The sequence below is a fragment of the Pleurodeles waltl genome, chromosome 7, assembly GCF_031143425.1.
Source record: "Pleurodeles waltl isolate 20211129_DDA chromosome 7, aPleWal1.hap1.20221129, whole genome shotgun sequence".
Lineage (NCBI taxonomy): Eukaryota > Metazoa > Chordata > Amphibia > Caudata > Salamandridae > Pleurodeles > Pleurodeles waltl.
Window position 1 is genome coordinate 939,552,631 of NC_090446.1, and position 20,328 is coordinate 939,572,958.

Sequence of the window (20,328 nt, forward strand, 5' to 3'; positions counted from 1 at the left end):
AAAAAGGCTTACACTGATCCTCATTCAGTTTGTATTGCTTGCCTGCCAGAGTCCAATCGCCCTGAGACTTGTGGTCACTGCCGGAAAGTTTACAAGCATATTCTCAAAGACTGAGAGAAGATTAGACTTCATGGTCTCTAAGAGATAGGAGGAACTAAGTCATCAAGAGGCCTTGGGGAAGGTCAGCCTTCTTTCAAAGAGCCCTCCTTTCACTTGAAGGACTCCAGCAGAGGAAGATCTAATAAAACACATAGGCCCTCATTACAACCCTGGCGGTCGGTGGAGAAATGGCGGTAATACCGCCAACAGGCCGGCGGAAAAAGAAATTACATTACAAGCATGGCGGTGACCGCCATGCTAAACCACCACTTCTCCACTCCAACCGCCAGGGTGGTAACAACCGCTGGGCTGGAGACCTCGGTCTCCAGACCAGCAGCTGTCGCAACACCGACGGCGGTATCACGACCCTGCATACCACTATGGATTTTGTGGGGTTCTGTACCGCCACGAAATCCATGGCACTCTGCACTTCCTTCCCTGGCACTGATAGGGGTCTCCCCCACCCCGAGTCCTCCCCCCACCCGACCCTCCTACCACCCCACAAAGGTGGCAGGACCCCCCTCACTGCCCCCCCAACATCAACACACACACCCCCACACGCACACAGACACTACCACTAAACATACCTGCACACATACTAACAAACATTCCAACAGACACACACACACAGCCATACACGCACACATACAGACATACATGCACACATACTCACAGACATACAGACAGACACGCACACATTTTCAAACACACAACACCCGCGCATGCATAGCCGCACTAACACACCCCCTCTACACACTCACAATCACCCCCCGCCCCCCTCCCCTAACAGACGATCACCTTACCTGGTCCGGTGATCCTCCGGGGGGAACGGGATCCATGGGGGCTGCTCCACCGCCAGCACCCCATCACCAGAACACCGCCACGCCGAATCATGGGACGTGATTCGGTGGGCGGTGTTCTGATGACGTGGCGGTGGAGCAGCCTCCACTTCCCCGCCGACCGCCAGTATGGCTGCTGGCGGCTCTCTGTCGGAAAAAGGATGGAGGGCTGCCAGCAGTCATTATACGCTGTGCGGAAAACCGCCTGCGCTGGCGGTCTTCAGCACAGCGGTACCTCAGCGGTCTTCCAAAAAGACCGCTGAGGTTAAATTGAGGGCCATAATCATAAAAGAAGGCATTCCCGTTTGATGTCGAGAGGTATGACGTCAAGGGCAGAGCAGATGCTAGTGTGCTCGCCGTGAAAGGCACAGTCGAAGTTGGGGTCAATTCACCACTCAGCGATGAAGCATGCTCTGCATTCACCGTTGAGCCTTAAATTGGCGTTAAGATCACTGTCAACAGGTACGGTACAACATCTGGTGATAAGGTAGAAGCAGAGATCAATGTCGAGGCCAGTGGAGAACTTTTATTTTTTAATAAATCTGTTGAGGAATCTGTGGTCTATAATCGGTCAAAATAGTTAGGGATCGCCTTTCCTTTTGGACCAGAAAATATTGTGAGTATATTCCTTGGCTAATCTGGCTTGAAGGATCAATCTCTTTTGTTCGTTTTTGAAGTAGTAAATGAGTTTGTGTAGTGGACTGGTTAGACAACCAGCTAAAAAAATGCCTTGGTCAGATAGGCGGTGAGAGTGTTTGAATAAGATTGAATATCCATTTTTCATGATGTTCAACACCCATCTGTCCTTGGTTATGCTTGTCCACTCTTCCAGGAAAAAAATGTCACCACTCGCTACCACAGGAATGGGAAACTGTAGAGGGGGTGCCACATTTTCATTCTTTATTGTTAGAGGAGTTTTTTCCGTAGGACTGAGAAGATTTTCTTGGAGTGGATCTTCTTTTTTTGGTATCTCCTCTGGCATTGTCTTTGAGACTTTTTCTGGTGGTGCGAAGGGCAGAATGTCCACCAACTAAAGGTGACTTTGGTTAGGAGTGGAAAGTGCAGAGGGGAACATGTGTCTATCTTGAAACTATCTCCTGCCTGGACGTGTTGAGTTCTAATATTTAATTTTTCAGCTTTATTAAATGGCAGAGACTGCCTTCTTGAAATGGCAGGAAAGGGAATGATTTTTACTTCAGCCAAAGTATATGTTTCTCCAGCAATTCCCTCTTCAGTAAGAAGTGGAATTTCAAACCCTGAATGATCTGACCATCGGCAGGAGCATCAATCCCAGCATTGCGTGACGGGAGGGCAGGAAAGGGCCTTATCTACAGAGATATGGCCTATCTTGCTCTCTCCATAGCACTGGCACACAATCTGACTGCCGAGAGGTGGACTGCTGTGTAATCTTTGGAGAAGTAAGTGAACATTTAAGGGTTACAGGGCATGAGTTTTTGTTTTGCACACCTCAGAGGTTGTGTGATTTAATTTGCTAAATTATAATTTACAGGGAAAAGGTGTACAGTATGCCCCTTACTATAAAACTCAACACGTCCACCCAGGAGATAGTTTTAAGATAGACACATGTTCCTCTCTGCACTTTCCACCCATAGCCAAAGCCACTTTAGTAGGTGGACATGCATTCATAATTCATTCAATTGTTTTTTTTAAAAGACATAGGCCCTCATTACAACCCTGGCGGTCGGTGATAAAGCAGCGGTAATAACGCCAACAGGCCGACAGTAACAAAAATGGAATTATGACCACGGCGGAAACTGCCCAGACAGACAGCCACTTTAACACACTTTAACACACCGACCACCATGGCAGTAGCAACAAGCACAGCAGTGGTAACCGCCAACAGCCAGGCGGAAGACAATGTGCTGCCCACTCTATTATGACAGGCCTATCCGCCACCTTTTCCGGGGTGGTACTAACGACATCAAAAGCACGTCGGAAACAGTACACAGAAGGCAAAGGATTCACCCCTGGAGACACAAGGAAGAACCACGCTGCCAAGGAGCCCGAGTTGCAGGTGTTCCCCATGTTCGTTTATCTCCTTCTTCACTATGAACACCAACGCCGGCAAAGACGACCACGGTGAGTACTGCCGCCTAGCACACAGGAGTGGGGGTGTGGGGGGGAATGAGAGTGACACACACACGCAGCAATGGCTTCTCCACTGGTTCTGGAGGGGGCCTTGTGCCCAGTGTGCTTCATCCTGGGAAGGATGGGGTGAGTGGATGGCTTCATCCAATGGTTATGGAGGGGTCGGAGGGGTTCTTGTGCTCAGTGTGCTTCATCCTGGCAAGGATGGGGTGAGTGGATGGCTTCTTCCACTGGTCTGGGGGGGGCCTGGTGCCCAGTGTGCCTCATCCTGGCAAGGATGGGGTGAGTGGATGGCTTCCTCCACTTGTTCTGGAGGGGGCCTGGTGACAGTGTGCATCCTGGCAAGCATGGGGTGAGTGGATGGCTTCTTCCACTGGGTCTGGAGGGGGCCTAGTGCCCAGTGTGCTTCACCCTGGCAAGGATGAGGTGAGTGGATGGCTTCTTCCACTGGTTCTGGAGGGGGCCTGGTGCCCTGTGATGCAGCACTTGGGGAGTGCAAGGTCACAGTCTCTCACCTGGGTGTCACACCCACAGTATTTGCAGGGTCCAGGACGCACTACAGTCCATGGAGGCAGGACTACACGCTGCCCGCGGCGGTGACGGCTACTCAGTGGTGGCAATCGCGGTGCTGGTGTCGGTGCTGGCAGTGGTGGTGGGAGGCTCCAGCCCATCCCTTGCAGCCTCGGACGGCTGCCCACTGGGGCTGCTGCTGCTGGCGGTGGTGCTGGTGGCGGTTCTGGTGTCGGGAATGCCAGTGGTGGGGGGAGGCTCCAGCCCATCCCCCCGCAGCCTCGGATGGCTGCCACTCGGGCTGCTGCTGCCAGCAGTGGTGCTGGCGGGAGGAATGCCAGTGGTGGGAGGAGGCTCAAGCCCTTCCCTTGCAGCCTCGAATGGCTGAATCACCATGGTTGGTGTTGGGGGCTCAGAATCAGTCCCAGCACCAGGCCTCCTGTCCTTCCTTCCTGCAGAGGCAGGCCCCTTGCTCTTGGCAACTGGTGGTGCCTCCGTGCCCTTGGCAGCTGGTGGTGCCTCCTTGCCCTTGCCCTTGGCAGCTGGTGGTGCCTCATTGCCTTTCCTCTTGGCAGCTGGTGCAGGCACACTGTCAGTGCTGATGGCTGGTTCCCTGGAGTCTCTTACACCTGCAGTAGCTGCCTACACCACTGTGGCTGTGGACTGGGTGGCTGAGGCGATCGGCTGGGTTTTGACCACCCTGGCCCGACGTGAAGGATGGGAGGTGGGGGGGTAAGAGGTCAACGGCGGAGAGGAAAAGCTTCTTAGGGACTTTGGGGCGGGAAGAGGGTGAAGGTTTGGGTTTGTGTACTTTGGAAGGAGGGGGCACAGACACAGTGGGAGAGGGCACAGGGGACTTGTACATTGGATGTGGAGGTGGTGACTGCCAGTGACGGGTGTATAGTGATAGGTATGATGGTGATGGGGGTAGTGGATGAGGATGTAGTGCATGCAGGTGTGAGTGGAGATGCTACGGGGAGGGTGGTGGACGAGGAAGAGAAGGGGGACACAGTGGAGGCAGTGGATGCTGGTGTGTCTGCATCTGGATGGTGTTTGTGTGAGTGCCTGTAGGATGATGTGTGGTGCTTGTGTTTGCCTGAGCCACTCCTGTGTGTTGTCTTGGGTGCATGCTGGTCTGAATGTGTGCTTGGGATAGGTTGGGGTTGAGGGGAATGGGACTGGGTAGAGGAAGTTGGAGGGGGGAGGCTAGAGACAAGGACAATGGCTGCCATCATGGAGGAGGCAAGAGCCTGGATTGATCTCTGTTGAGCCGCCATGCCAGAGTGAATGCCCTCCTGGAATGCATTTGTTTGTTGCAAATGGCCTGCCAGCCCCTGGATGGTATTCACTATGGTTGACTGCCCAACAGAGATGGATCGCAGGAGGTCAATGGCCTCCTCACTGAGGGCAGCAGGGCTGACTGGGGCAGGGCCTGAGGTGCCTGGGGCGAAGGAGATGCCCACCCTCCTGGGTGAGTGGGCACGGGAAACTCACTGAGGGGCTGCTCGGGGGCGGTGCTGGTATGGGGGTGGCAGCTGTACCTGTAGTTGGAGTGGGCACAGAGGTGTCTGCCACCAGCAGGGAGCTTTCATCGGAGGAGGTATCACTGTCAGAACTGTCCCCTTCTTTCTCCGCCGTGGTGCTCCCCTCGCCCTCCATCCCACTGGTGCCCTCATCGTCGGTCGATTCTGCCTCATGGGCCATGTGGTATGCAGCCCCCTCCGTCGCCGGTGCCACTGCTCCTCTGCCAGATGATGCTAGTACACATAAGGACAGGGTGACAAAACAAAAAGGGGGAGGGGGAGAGACAAAGGATACACTTGGTCAGTGGCTGCCCCAACAACACCGTTGGCATACACAGCACCCTCACACAGGGAACAGGACTACGCACTATGCAATGCACTACCAGTCACAATGCCAGTCACGAGCCCTAGGACAGGAATACCTAACGCCAATAGCAGCATACCTGACACCCACAGACCCCTGCCCAGTAGAGGATGCCTAATAGCTTTGTAGGAGGTGGTGTTCATCAGCCCCTGCCCAACATGGGACCTACCCTGCAATGTACGGCCTGGCCTAGGGGCACCCACAGGCCCACATCCCCCACCCGTAGACCACCCCACCACACGCAAGTAGTAGATTTGGAAACTGTACTCACCCCCCTATGGCTGCTTTGATGCCCTCAAGCGCCCATCCAGCTCTGGATAGGCCACCACCAGTATGCGGAACATCAGGGGGGTCAGGGTTCGACGGGCACTCCTTCCTCGTTGGGAGGCCATCCCCAGCTGTGCCTCCGCCGTCTTCCGTGCCCAGCGTCTCAGGTCCTCCCACCATTTGCGACAGTGGGTGCTCTGCCTGCCGTAGACCCCCAGGGTCCGCACGTCCTTGGCGATGGCACGCCATATGCCCTTTTTCTGATGGGCGCTGACCTGCAGAAAAATACACATAGAAAAAGGTATCAGCCATACCGTCCGGCCTGTTACACTCATGGCCCACCATAGCCCTCCCATCCCCTTACACACAGACATTGCCCACCATACATGCAGCACACTGCCCAGGACTCATCCACCAACCCCCCCTTACACGAGGCCCTCACACACAGCATTACATTCATTCATGCCCCATGCATCGTGCTCACAGTGTACTCACCTGTTGGTCTGGATGCCCATACAGCATTCGGTACTGGAGTAGGACCCCATCCACCAGTCTCTCCAACTCCGCAGCGGTGAAAGCAGGGGCCCTTTCCCCGGTAACTCGAGCCATGGTCGGTTCCAGACGCAGGTCACAGCAGGACTTGCAGTGTAGGTCCTCTCCTGTTGAATGTCATGTAGGAAGTGAGAGAACTGATAGAAAATGGTGGTCACATCCGCGGCGGTGCATACCGTCACTGCCGGCGTACTTCACCATTGGCCACTGTAACCCATAGGTCCCAATGACAACCAATGAGGAGCTGCACAGTGGTACTCGACCGCCTCCCGCAACGGCGCACAACGTCAGCAGCATTACCTCATTTCCACATGTCCATCCACACAGGACAGGCGGCCACCATTTCAGGAGGGGGCAGGCTGTGGCACCTAACTGCATCACAGTACACATAGGCACCATTTGGGCCTATCCAAAAACATACTGTTACTGTCACAATATGCAATACAGTGTACAGTTTAGAAATGTGGAATACTGACCAGCTGCTCACTCTTTTGCCCCCTAGAGTACAACCGCTGCAGAAACATAGAAGATGGAGACATTCCCCTGTGTACAGACCCCTGGTGGACTTGGCAACAATGGAAGCCAGGCACATTATCCTCACCTACAGGCTGGACAGGGCCACAATCACAGAGCTGTGTACCCAATTGGAGCCAGACCTAATATCTGCTATCCGTCACCCCACTGGGATCCCCCTCTTGTGCAAGTCCTATCTGTGCTCCATTTCTTGGCAACTGGTTCTTTCCAAGTTACAGTGGGCTTGGCAGCAGGAATGTCTCAGCCAATGTTCTCAATAGTGCTGACCAGAGTGTTGTCTGCCCTGATTAAACACATGATTTCTATGCAATGGGACATATCTCCAACATTATTAGGGCTATTGATGGTACACATATTGCATTTGTCCCCTCCCGGAGAAATGAACAGGTTTTCAGAAATCAAAAGAGCTTTCACTCCTTGAATGTGCAGATAGTGTGCCTAGTGGACCAGTACATCTCCCATGTCAATGCAAAGTATCCTGGGTCTGTGCATGATGTCTTTATCCTGAGGAATAACAGTATCCCATATTTGATGGCTCAACTCCAGAGGTACTGGGTGAGGCTAATAGGTGAGCCCATGGTTCCAACCCAGTATATGTTGGTGTATGGGTATTGTGTTGGCCCTAAGGGTTAGTGTTTGGCTAACAGGTTCCATTGATATTTGCAGGTGACTCTGGTTACCTCAGCCTCTCATGGCTACTGACCCCAGTGAGGAATCCCAGGACAAGGCTGAATTATGTGGATTTAACCACCCTTGTCGTCTCAGGACTGCGGCCCCTGCCATTTGATGGAACCCAGTAAGCCCAATGTCCATTGTGCAGTCAATTATTTCCGAAGACGTTCTCTCGCCCTCTTACAGTAACTTCTTAGTTTCCATTCTTCTGTACTCAGGTTCCAGTTCGATCAGAGCTCCAATATCTGACCACATCTGTTGGTCGTAGCACTCTAAGATGGCCAGAGCATTAGCCACCTGTACTGTGACTGCAGGCATCGAACAGAAACGTTTGCCTATATCGTGTAGGCATCTGTTTTCACGATCAGAAGGAGCTGAAACAGGTGTAGAATGATTTTTGGAGCTGCATTGTGCTGCTTGTGCAATAACCGAGTCTGCCTTCGGATGGCCTACTAAACAGGCTGGTGAATCTTCAGGGGCTTTCTTATTTATCCGAGGGAAGACAGCCTGCAAGGTTGTTGGGTTTTGCATGATTTTAACTCCCTACTGCAAGATGTAATCAATGATTGGGAAAGCACACACTCATTTTCTTGCTGGCTCTTTAAAATCATACAGGAAACAGTGTGACTGTTTGACTGTCATTGGAAGCTGAAATCTATTAGCAGCTCTCTCCATTAGAGTGTGAAAACCTCCTATATCGTCCAGAGATGAGTCTACTGGATGGAAGGCCAGAGGAAATAGTGTGGGAAGTAGGTATTCGTCCCATTCTTGGTGTGAGCGACTGTCAGGGAACTCTCCTTCTTCTTGTTCTTCGCTAGATGATGAAGGATCCTCCCGAGGGGGAGCAGCAATGGTGGATGCTGGAGTCATCCTTGGCGTCACTGGTGGAGGAATATGTTCTGGAGTTTTTGGTAATTGTGGATGAAAAGGAGCCGGTACAGGAAATCATGTTTGATAATTCTTTAGCATGCCTTGTAGGTCATGCAATAAAGATAGAGGTACTTGTATGTGTTCCTGTGGTGTATGAGGATGCTCATGACTTTGGTAATGTTCATGCAGAAGAGGAGGTCTTTCCGGAAACCTGGGTCCCTGATAACATTTGTCATAAAATTGGTCATCTTCCTCTTTGTCATCTAGATCTTGGCACGTCACTTTTAATTCAGAGGGACTATGTGCTGTTTCAAATGGTCCCTCATTGTTGGAGTCATCTATATCCAGCAGATGACTTAGAGGGTATGGAGACAACTTACTGGGAGGGGTGTGCTCTGGACAAAAAAACTTTTTTGAAATTTTTATGATCATCGATGGTCTCGTTGACAATGTTGTCGTCAAACTTTTAAGGGCTGTCAGTGGTGGTAATGTCTTCATCGACTAGTCAGTCGTCGAAGAGGTCGTCGTCAGTGCCGTTAATGGTACGGTCGTCAGCGGTGGGGGTGTCGACGGTGGGGACATCATTAACGGGGCTGTCATCGACAGGGCTGTTGTCGATGGTACCTTCTGTGGCATCTTTGGTGCTTTCGTCGACGAGATCCTCGATAACGGAATGGATGATAAGGCAAAAGTGTACAGCCTCATCATTGTTGTAGTCATCGACACCATAGTTGACGTACTTGTTCTCGTCGTCGTTGTCAGTCTCCTCATCTGAGCAGACAGTTATTGAGGTTTCTGACCTCCGTAGCCACAGCAAAAGTCTACCCTTGTGATCTTTTAATGTTTTAGATGAAAAGGTGTGACTAATTTAACAGTCTTTCACTTTATGAAGAGGGTGTGGACAGTATATACACTGCTTGTGTGGATCATCTACATGCAGTCTCTTCTTTCCACATGAATCACATGGTCGAAACGACCCTTTTTTAGGTGTTTCAGCCATATCAGAGAGGTAAGAAAGATTACAATATGAGTAAATTGAGGAAAAACTGGGCATAGCTTAGGGAGACTCCCTTCCCACGAAAAGCTGCAGAAAATCTGAGGGAATCAGCTTTTCTTGGGAGTGTTCTACAAGGTGCTGTCACCTGACTGGTCATAAGTCAAGATTGGTCCTATTTTTGATTTAAAAAAGGACATAGATATGTTTTTAAAGAGACTGTTCATTGCCATTAGTGCCTATTGTAATGATATATACTGCTATGCTACTGTACCGGGGGTCTCCCACTTCCACGACAGGGGTGATTCAAGCATGTGAATCTATGAAAGACCCTATACTGGAGAACAACTGTGTTGTGCTGAGGAAAGCTGTAACGTGTTATTTTGTTTTTCTTCTCGTATTATGTTACACCAAATGCCAATAAAAATAAGTGTTAGAAAATAAACAAGCAAGCTGGACTAAAGGAATACCCTCTATGCCAGTATCAAAAAAAAAAAATCAATAGAAGGCTACAGACCATTCAGAACTCATCGGCCAGAATCATTTCACACCACACCTTGGAGCTCCACTGGCTACCCAAACACAAATGAGCACAATTCAAACACCTCATCCACAATTTCACTGCACTATATAACACTGAAGTCACCTGCCTTGCCCTCTCCCCATACTTTAAAGCAGTTCACCCTTACGTATTCTGGTGTCCTTGACATCTGTGATACCCTTAATGTGTGTTGTGGTAGGCACTAATGCAATATCTTAAAGGCAAATACCCACAGCTAATCACTTGGTGATTCATATATATTTGTTCTGTTGAAAATCTACTGTCTGCTACCAACATAACTTAATTGTACAGCTATTACTGCCAGGAACTACCACTTCTGTGATATAATTCAATATGTACTAGGATTAACAATATTGATCACATGTTCACTTTGCACCTTACTTCACTTTAATGATTTCCTGTTATAAACATACTTAGGGCCTGATTTAGAGGTTGGCGGAGGGGTTACCCCATCACAAACATGACGGATATCCCATCCACTGTATTACAAATTCTATAGGCTACAATTGAAGTGTAACATGGCTGACAGGAGTAACCCCCTTCTCCACACTCTAAATCAGACCCTAAGTAATTTAACTCAATTAAAATAGTTTTATTCTTTTCATTTGCATTTATAACTTTGTAATGTTTTAACTGACTAGGCTAATAAATATGCATTCATTCGTACATTCAATGATATAAACATCTCCACATTTCATCTTGTGTATTCTTATAGGCAAATAAAATGAGAGATGATGGAACGCACTGAGGTAGAGACAGAAGGTCCGATAAGATGTACCGCTTTCTGCAGAGCCCAAGTTCCAGAGTAAGAAGACGGTCTGGAATGTTCTGTTCCTCTCAGCTTGATGCCTTCCTCATTTCACTATGTAACAAAACTAGCATTTTTTAATTTTATGGAAGTCAGGCAAGCAGAGAATGCAGACTGTGGCGCTCTTTTTCTAATTTATTTCTCCCACATTGCGGACACTTCACAAAACCATGTCATAGAACAGTAGAAAATGATAAAACTGGTAAAGGGAAATCCCAAAAGTACTTTCGAAAATCTAAAATGACTAATGAACAGTTAAATTCAAGAAGAACGGATAGAGAAGAGAGTTTCTGTAAACTCACAGAGGAGTGCAGAAAGTTGAACTGGAGTTTAACTTCATAGAGCTGAGCCTCATAGGATACATGGGACAGGTAATAGCCATAATGGCAAAGCACAGGATTTGTTTTTCTATAAGAAGAATTTTCTCTGGGGGCGTGGCCTGGCCGTCCCACCAATGGCCACCACTGTGTGAGGCTCCGTTGGGCAAGAGCGATTCTCCAGCAGTTCTCCTGCCGGGACTGCCTGCCAGTGTCGGGAGTGGCTACCCCCTGACTCTGGGGGGCGGCGGGCTGCAGCAGAGGCCGGGGGGGATTTCCCTGCCAGCGAAGTGTGCGCCACGCGACTCGCGAGGGTGGCGGTGGGCCCAGCGACTTCCTTCTTGGATTGGCGCAGGAGCAGCCTGGAGTGGAGGCACTCCTGCGGTTGGAGGTGAGGTGCGGCCGCCCCCACCCCATGTTCCCCTGCCTGTCGTCGGCCCCATGTCTTCTGGACAGCGCAGCCGGGACCCTTATTGGTGAGGCCGAGGGGCCCCATCGGTGGGTTCATCGGCCCGCAGGCCCCTTGGGAGTCGGAGTGCAGATGCAAAAGGGCGGGGCTGGCGGGGCTACTTTGGTGCTCCACTCCACAGTCTTGAGGAAAGGCTCAGCACTTCCCGCGAGGGAGAGGGCATACGCTTGCGCCTGTGGACATGCCGCGACCGGCTGCGGGGGGGCACATGTGGTAAGCAGCCCCCCGACCCCCTATTTTTTGGTGGCATATTTTGGACGCCCCTGCCTGACGCCACGGGGGTGGATCTCCTGCTGTGGCCTGCATAGGTGACTCCTGTGGTCAGCGACGAGTGGCGGCAACTGAGGTGGCAACTACTGGGCCCGTGGGGGTGGTGCTCACATTGGAGGTCCTGGCGCTGCAGGCCGGGCCCCATCCAGTCCTATTTCGGCTGAGGCCTGCTGTGTGGGGGGAGTGGTCGGCCTGTGACACCCCCCCCCATTTTTGGTGGGATACTCTGAGGCCCTGCCTGACTCCTCAGAGGTGGGCCTCCTGTGGCGGCCTATTGGTGACTCACTTGGAATGTCAGGGGGCTCAATGATGGTCGCAAGATGCACTGCCGGCTTATCTGCAGCGTCACGCGATTGATATTTGCATGCTTTTTGCATGAGGGCGCGAGAGTGAGAGCTGGCTGGACAGGCGAGAACCATATGGCGATGTACTGGGGCTATGCGCGAGGAGTGGTGATTTTGATTCAGAAGGGCCTGCCGTTGCGCACGGGTGGGGTGGTGATTGACCCAGGAGGGAGATATGTCATGCTCAGGGGCACCTTGTATCATAAACCTTTCTGTTTGATATCTCTTTATGGTCCTAATGTTGATGACCCTGAGTTTTTTGGGGAAGTCTGGCACTTGATTGGTTCGCTGGGCCCGGGCTCATTTTTGTGGGGCGGTGATTTCAATGTGGTCTTGGACCCAGTGGCTGATCTTGAGACCCGGGCCAGAACTCAACATACGGCTGCTGCGAGGGGGTTGATGCACATCATGGATGAGGGCGCTTTGGTGGACCTGTGGAGGGCCCGACATGGTGGAGACAAGCAGTGTACGTGTGTTAATTACGCGCATGGCAGATGGTCCAGATTAGATAGGTGGCTGGGTCCCAGAGACGTGGAATTATGGATGACGTCTATTGAACATATGCCCCGTACTCTTTTGGATCACTCCCCGGTTTTGTTAGAGTTGCAATTGCCTGGCGGGCCCGGCCGTGCGTTTATGTGGCGGCTGCCTAGTGGAGCGCTGAGAGACTGTGTTTTTCAGGAAGAGGTTCGTACTGCGATCGAGGTTTATTTATGAATTGATCAGGGCACGGTGTCGTCCGTGGGCACTCTCTGGGAAGCCTTCAAGGTTGTGATCTGCGGTGTCTGTATGGCTAAGCAACATGACGAGCTGAAGGCCATTCTAAGTGAATTTTCGGCGTTGGAAGTGCGCCTTGCAGATTTGGAGAGGCGGCTGGCTTCTGACTGGTTGGCAGACCTTTTGGCTGAGATACGAGAGGCGTTGTCTTGCTATGAGGAGGCGGCGCTGCGCGAGGTGTGTTTTTTAGGTAAGGAGGCAAGGGCGCGTCTGTATGGTGAGGGTGAGCGGGCTGGGTGGACGCTGGCGTCTATGCTCTGCAGGCCGTGGGCTGGGAATTATATTGTAGAGCTGACTGACTTGACTGGGACACTTCGGACGGGTGCTGCGGAGGTTCGGCGTGTCATGTCTGACTTCTATTCGGATTTATATGCTGAGCAGCCAGGTGTGAGTGGTTTGGAGACTGATGCTGACTTTGACGAGATGTGGTCCAAGCCATATGCAGCTTGCCAGGCGATAAGGCTCAGGGGCCGGATGGTTTGACGCTGGGTTTTTATAAGGAATATGCAGATGTCTTGGCACGCACCTTTTTGAGGTTTATGCTGAGGCCCTCGAGAGGGGTGTTCTTCCGGCTTTGCTGCGGGAGGCTCTATTAGTGACGATTCTGAAACCTGGGAAGGATCCTCACAGCTGCCACTCTCGTTGAGAAACATTGACAATAAGATCTTGGCAAAGCTTATTGCAACGCACCTGCAACCCTTGCTTGCATCCTTGGTTTTGCCAGACCAGTCCGGTTTTGTTCCCGGATGCTCAACACTGTTTAACTTGCGCACCTTTTTTGCGGTTTCTAATATGATCGGGCCAGACAGCCACGCGGCGGCAGTCTTTCTGGACGCTGCATAGGCGTTTGATTCGCTGGACTGGTCCTATGTGTTTGCTCTACTGGCCAGAGTGGGTTTAAGCGTTAAATTTATCCAACTGATTTGTCTTCTGTATTCCCAGCCATCTGCTCGGTTGAGAATTAATGGGATGCTGTCAGCTCCTATTTTGATTGCTAGAGGTACACGTCAGGGCTGCCCCCTCTCGCCATGGAGCCCCTGGACGCGATTGCGACAACACCATAATCATAGGGGGCTGGCGTTTCGAAAGCGGCCTGTCCTCATTTCTCTATATGTGAATGACGTGGTGCTGTACGTCTGTGATCCACAGGCGCATCTGGATGTATTGCTCGATAAGGTTGTTCAGGTCTCCGGGATAAAGATTAACTGGTCCAAGTCAGTGGTACTACCATTGTCTGATGCCACTGTGCAGTGCCGATCTAAGTATCCCCTATGCTGGGTGGACGGGCCAGTGCGCTATCTCGGTATTTGGTTGAGCCGGAAGGTGGATAAGCTGTGGTCGGGTAACTAGGGTACGGCGGTTGCGTGGCTGGAGGACAAGGTGACGGTTTGGCGTTTGCTGCCGTTGTCACTGGCTGGACGCATTACGAATGCCAAGATGGTGGTATTACCCAAGTTCTTGTATTTGTTTGTTAACCTGCCTTTGTCACTTACGTCGGGTTTCTTGAGATGGCTACTGTAAGGAAATGCCTCCTTGGCATGGTTACCCCCTGACTTTTTGCCTTCGCTGATACTAAGTTATGATTTGAAAGTGTACTGGGACCCTGCAAACCAGGCCCCAGCACCAGTGTTCTTTCCCTAAACTGTACTTTTGTCTCCACAATTGGCACAACCTTGGCACTCAGGTAAGTCCCTTGTAACTCGTACCCCTAGTACCAAGGGCCCTGATGCCAGGGAAGGTCTCCAAGGGCTGCAGCATGTCTTATGCCACCCTAGGGAACCTTCACTCAGCACATGCACACTGCCTCTCAGCTTGTGTGTGCTGGTGGGGAGAAAATGACTAAGTCGACATGGCACACCCCTCAGAGTGCCATGCCAACCACACACTGCCTGTGGCATAGGTAAGTCACCCCTCTAGCAGGCCTTACAGCCCTAAGGCAGGGTGCACTATACCACAGGTGAGGGCATATGTGCATGAGCACTATGCCCCTACAGTGTCTAAGCAAAACCTTATAAGTGCAGGGTAGCCATAAGAGTATATGGTCTGGGAGTTTGTCAAACACTAACTCCACAGTACCATAATGGCTACATTGAAAACCGGGAAGTTTGGTATAAAACTTCTCAGAGCAATAAATGCACACTGATGCCAGTGTACAATTTATTGTAAAATACACCCAGAGGGCATCTTAGAGATGCCCCCTGAAAACATACCCGACTTCCAGTGTAGGCTGACCAGTTTCTGCCAGCCTGCCACAGCACCAGACATGTTGCTGGCCACATGGGGAGAGTGCCTTTGTCACTCTGTGGCCAGGAACAAAGCCTGTACTGGGTGGAGGTGCTTCTCACCTCCCCCTGCAGGAACTGTAACACCTGGCGGTGAGCCTCAAAGGCTCACCCCTTTTGTTACAACGCCCCAGGGCATCCCAGCTAGTGGAGATGCCCGCCCCTCCGGCCACTACCACCACTTTTGGCGGCAAGGCTGGAGGAGATAATGAGAAAAACAAGGAGGAGTCACCCACCAGTCAGGACAGCCCCTAAGGTGTCCTGAGCTGAGGTGACCCCTGCCTTGAGAAATCCTCCATCTTGAGTTTGGAGGATTCCCCCAATAGGATTAGGGATGTGCCCCCTCCCCACAGGGAGGAGGCACAAAGAGGATGTAGCCACCCTCAAGGACAGTAGCCATTGGCTACTGCCCTCCCAGACCTGAACACACCCCTAAATTCAGTATTTAGGGGCACCCCAGAACCTGGGAAACTAGATTCCTGCAACCTTAACAAGAAGAAATACTGCTGACCTGAAGCCCTGCAGAGAAGACGGAGACGACAACTGCTTTGGCCCCAGCCCTACCGGCCTGTCTCCCAACTTCAAAGAAAACTGCAACAGCAACACATCCAACGGGGACCAGCGACCTCTGAAGCCTCAGAGGACTGCCCTGCACCCAAGGACCAAGAAACTCCTGTGAACAGCGGCTCTGTTCCAAAACCTGCAACTTCTTTGCAACAAAGAAGCAACTTTAGAGACTTCACGTTTCCCACCGGAAGCGTGAGACTTTCCACTCTGCACCCGACGCCCCCGGCTCGACCTGCAGAAAACAAACACCTCAGGGAGGACTCCCCGGTGACTACGAGCCTGTGAGTAACCAGAGACGACCCCACAGCGACGCCTGCAGAGAGAATCCAGAGGCTCCCCCTGACCACGACTGCCTGTAACAAGGGACCCGACGCCTGGAACCAACACTACACCCGCAGCCCCCAGGACCTGAAGGAACCGAGCTCCAGTGCAGGAGCGACCCCCAGGCGACCCTCTGCCTAGCCCAGGTGGTGGCTACCCTGGGGAGCCCCCGTGCCTGCCTGCATCGTTGAAGTGACCCCCGGGTCCCTCCATTACTTTCTATCTAAAACCCGACGCCTGCTTGCACACTGCACGCAGCCGCCCCTGTGCCGCTGAGGGTGTACTTTCTGTGCCTTCTTGTGTGTCTCCCCGGTGCCCTACAAAACCCCCCTGGTCTGCCCCCCGAGGACGCGGGTACTTACCTGCTGGCAGACTGGAACCGGGGCACCCCTGTTCTCCACTGAAGCCTATGTGTTTTGGGCACCTCTTTGACCTCTGCACCTGACCGGCCCTGAGCTGCTGGGGTGGTAACTTTGGGGTCGCCTTGAACCCCCAACGGTGGGCTACCTTGGCCCCAACTTTGAGACTTTTAAGTGTTTTACTTACCTGCAATCCTAACCTTTACTTACCTCCCCCAGGAACTGTTGATTTTTGCAGTGTCCACTTTGAAAATAGCTTATTGCCATTTTTACAAAGACTGTATGTGATATTGCTTTTATTGAAAGTTCCTAAAGTAACTAAGTGAAGTACCTTAGATTTAAAGTATTACTTGTAAATCTTGAACCTGTGGTTATTAAAATAAACTATTAAAAGATAGTTTTCAATATAAAAACCTATTGGCCTAGAGTAAGTCTTTGAGTGTGTGTTCCTCATTTATTGCCTGTGTGTGTACAACAAATGCTTAAGACTACCCTCTGATAAGCCTACTGCTCGACCACACTACCACAAAATAGAGCATTGGAATTATCTCTTTTTGCCACTATCTTACCTCTAAGGGGAACCCTGGGACTCTGTGCACACTATTTCTTACTTTGAAATAGTATATACAGAGCCAACTTCCTACAGCTACGGTCCTTGCTGGTGGCTCTTGTTTGGGTGGGGGGACCGGCCAGAATAGCATGGGAGACTCTGACTCTGCCGTTTGAGCAGGGAGGACTTGCAGCCCCGGATTTGGAACTGTATTATTACTGCATGCAGGCCCACTTTATCCATTTTTGGTTGCATCCTATATGTTATTTGCTGCATTTGGCAGCAGAACATGACTCAGTTTGGCTGAATAGGCTGGATGGATTACAGGTAGCCCGGATGGGCCCGTCGACGGGATGCGGACACCGTGAGGTGCTCGGTGCAAGCTTGGGCGTGTCTGCTGAGATGGCCAGGAGTGCGCGAGGTATTTGCGCCTTCGATGCCAGTGCGCATTGCAGTGGGCTTCCCCCTGCTGGAGGATGGCAACATCTCTGAACACCTCCAGGAGTAGATATGGTTACTTTGGGGTCTTGGTTCTCGGTGGGGATGTTTATGTCCTTGTAAGAGGCTCTGGGTGTGTGCAGCGATGCTGCCCTATATCGCTTGCTCTTTTTTAGGATCCGGGCTATGCTGCGGGCGTGGTATACCTGCTTTCCTGCAGAGCCTCCTCTCTGCCGAGCGCTGGAATTATTGTACAAGGCACCGACTGCTCGCTGCCTCATTACGAGCATGTATGCTTGCTCACTGACTACGGAATACCGGGCTGATTCCAAGGCCAGAGTCCGCTGGGAGGTAGACCTGGGTGCACCTATTTTGGAGGAGCAATGGCGCTATTGCTGTGCTTAAATGCGGGCCCTTTCCCCTACTTATAGATTGCGCCTTATCCATTTAAATTTTTTACATCGACTGTACTACACGCCTAATCGCCTGAAAAAAATGGGCCTTAGAGCAGATGCTAACTGCGCACGCTGCTCGGCCTCAGAGGGGGACTTCATACATTTGGCATAGGACTGCGGTGCACTGCGTGATTACTGGTCGGAGGTACTGCATGCAATAGATGAGATGACTGGACTTGCGTTGACGTGTGCTCCTGTGCTGGCGCTTCTGGGCTATGTGGAGGAGATCCCCTCTGTGTCCAGACAATTGGTGGGCCTGCTGCTGCTACTGGCTAAGCGCCGGGTTGCAATGTGCTGGAGAAGGAAGCGGGTGCCTCGCTGTGATGATTGGCTGAGAGATGCTGCATACTGTTAGGAACAGCTGGCAGAGTACTGGGTGATGATGCTGGAGGGTTCCCAACCAAGGGATATCTGGGCCCGCTCGGTGACGTTTCTTGCAGCTTGTACGCATAGAGATGGCTAGCTTTCGGTGCCACTTCTTGTTGGTTCCTTTGGCGACGGCTATACCTGCTGCGCTACTAAAGTGTGCCCCCCTCTCTTCGCGGATGATGTTGACAGAGCTGCTTTTCTTCTTTTTTCTCTTCTTGCTCTGTTCTCTCTTTCCTTTCACTCTCTGTTGTTTTCTGTTTCTCAGGTTCACCTGCGATACGGTTTAGAGGTGCTTCTGTACGAGATAAGTCTCTTCTGTGGTTTCCTTTGCAATTTGAACACGTCCGCATTTCTGTGAGCCCTCCCAGCAGAATCAGTGTTACGTATACTGTCTGTGAACGCTGGTTTGTGTTGTTTGATGATGTTTGCCTTTTTTTAAAATGCAAAAATAAATAAATAAATTTAAAAAAGAAGAATTTTCTCTTATATAAAAGTGTTCTGGGATCCCACTAGGAGGTGGAGATTTTCAGTGTTCACAAATATCAATTAGCAAGGATTTTATGACGAAGAACAATATATCTCAGTGGTGTTCCGCTACTCTGAGAGCTGATATGAGATTGTTCCCACCATTATAAAGTGAGGAATGGGAAAGAGAAGAAATAAGTCATTGTTGATGTAGGTGACATCTTTTGAGTTTTAACTTTTGCCCATAATGAAAGCAACTTCATTTGAAGGGTCTCATCATCGGTGTGCCTCCTGGTCGGATGCCAGAGAAAGGAAGGCTTTTCATTTTCTGCTATGGAATTGGTAGGTCATCTCATGGATACACAATAGCTATTCAAGTAAACCACCACATTTGACAACATAGAAGAACGATTTGAAACCAGAGCCTCTCTTTCAGACTCTAACGGAAGTCCTGCTTCATCTGTCGATTAGCTCGCATTAGAAATGATGAGGTACAGACGGCCTTCATTGTTATGGCCAACAAGCTTTCATCCTCTAAAAGACACTTTCATCATAGCCAACACAATAGGATATAACAGATACACATAACCCCTCCACATATGTCAGGTCGTGGAGTATGCTATGATAACAGTTGCATAGTTGTCTTAAGAGGGGATACTATAGGCGCTTCCTCCTTTTTCCCTTTTGGTATTGGTGGTGAACAAGTCACATATTGTTTGGTCTAGGAGCGGTTCAATACAATGATCTAAAAAACCCACAGCTGCACGTTAAGGGACTGTGTTCCATTTCCATTTTTGGGGGTGTTGCTTAACTAGGCGAATCCCCATGTACTCACTTTCATTTTTCAGTAAGGAAATCCTGAACAGCCATAATTTTGAAAAGAAGTTTAATTTCCAAATCTAATTGGGCTATTTGTAAAATAAAATACAAATACACTTAATAATGTTCGGTCCAGACAGGCATACTGTAAAAAAATTACAGCGAAAATTATTTGTGTAAATGTGCTTGGGGATCCTGGGCGTGCGTAGTGCTATTCATTGTTTATGACAATTTATGAACATTCAGTGCGAAGAGTGTCAAACTGTTGTGATTTTGATAAAAAACTCAAAATGTTCAATACGTTCTGAAATAACACATGGGTGAATAATGTAAGCATTAAGATTTTCTGTAACTTAGGGACAGATGTACATTGTGACTCTGTGGACACAAACCCTTTGATCTGCATACTCGCTGGGTTTTCAACTACAAAGCCCCTTTCTGTAGTGTACAAAACCCATTTTGCGCTTCATAAAACGTTTTCCTGTCTTGTGGTATAGGTTCTGTGGCACATAATGAATCACAATTTGAAATCAGCATTGCTTACAACTTTGTGATTTGGAGCCAGATGTAGCAAAGGTTTTTACCCATTCTGTGCCTATGGGAAAAAGTGTTTGTACATATGGCCCTTGGTAACTTGTGCATCAATGATTTGTGACCAGATTTGCAATTCGAAAACACAGACCAGTTACCGACTCCTAAAAGAGGGTGGTAACTGAATGTGGCCTCCTGAGGAGTAGGTGTTCGTATAAGAAATCCTACCTCCTTTGCAAAAAAAATACGTTTTCTGTTTTGGAATGTAATCACAGGGATGGTGAATTGCTGG

The 20,328-nt window shown here is 50.4% G+C and overlaps 1 protein-coding gene across 1 annotated transcript in view; it reads right to left on the reverse strand.

Moving 5' to 3' along the window:
* SOX30 (SRY-box transcription factor 30) overlaps positions 1-20,328 on the reverse strand; it is a 372,899-nt gene that overhangs the window by 164,967 nt on the left and 187,604 nt on the right. The window lies entirely within an intron of this gene.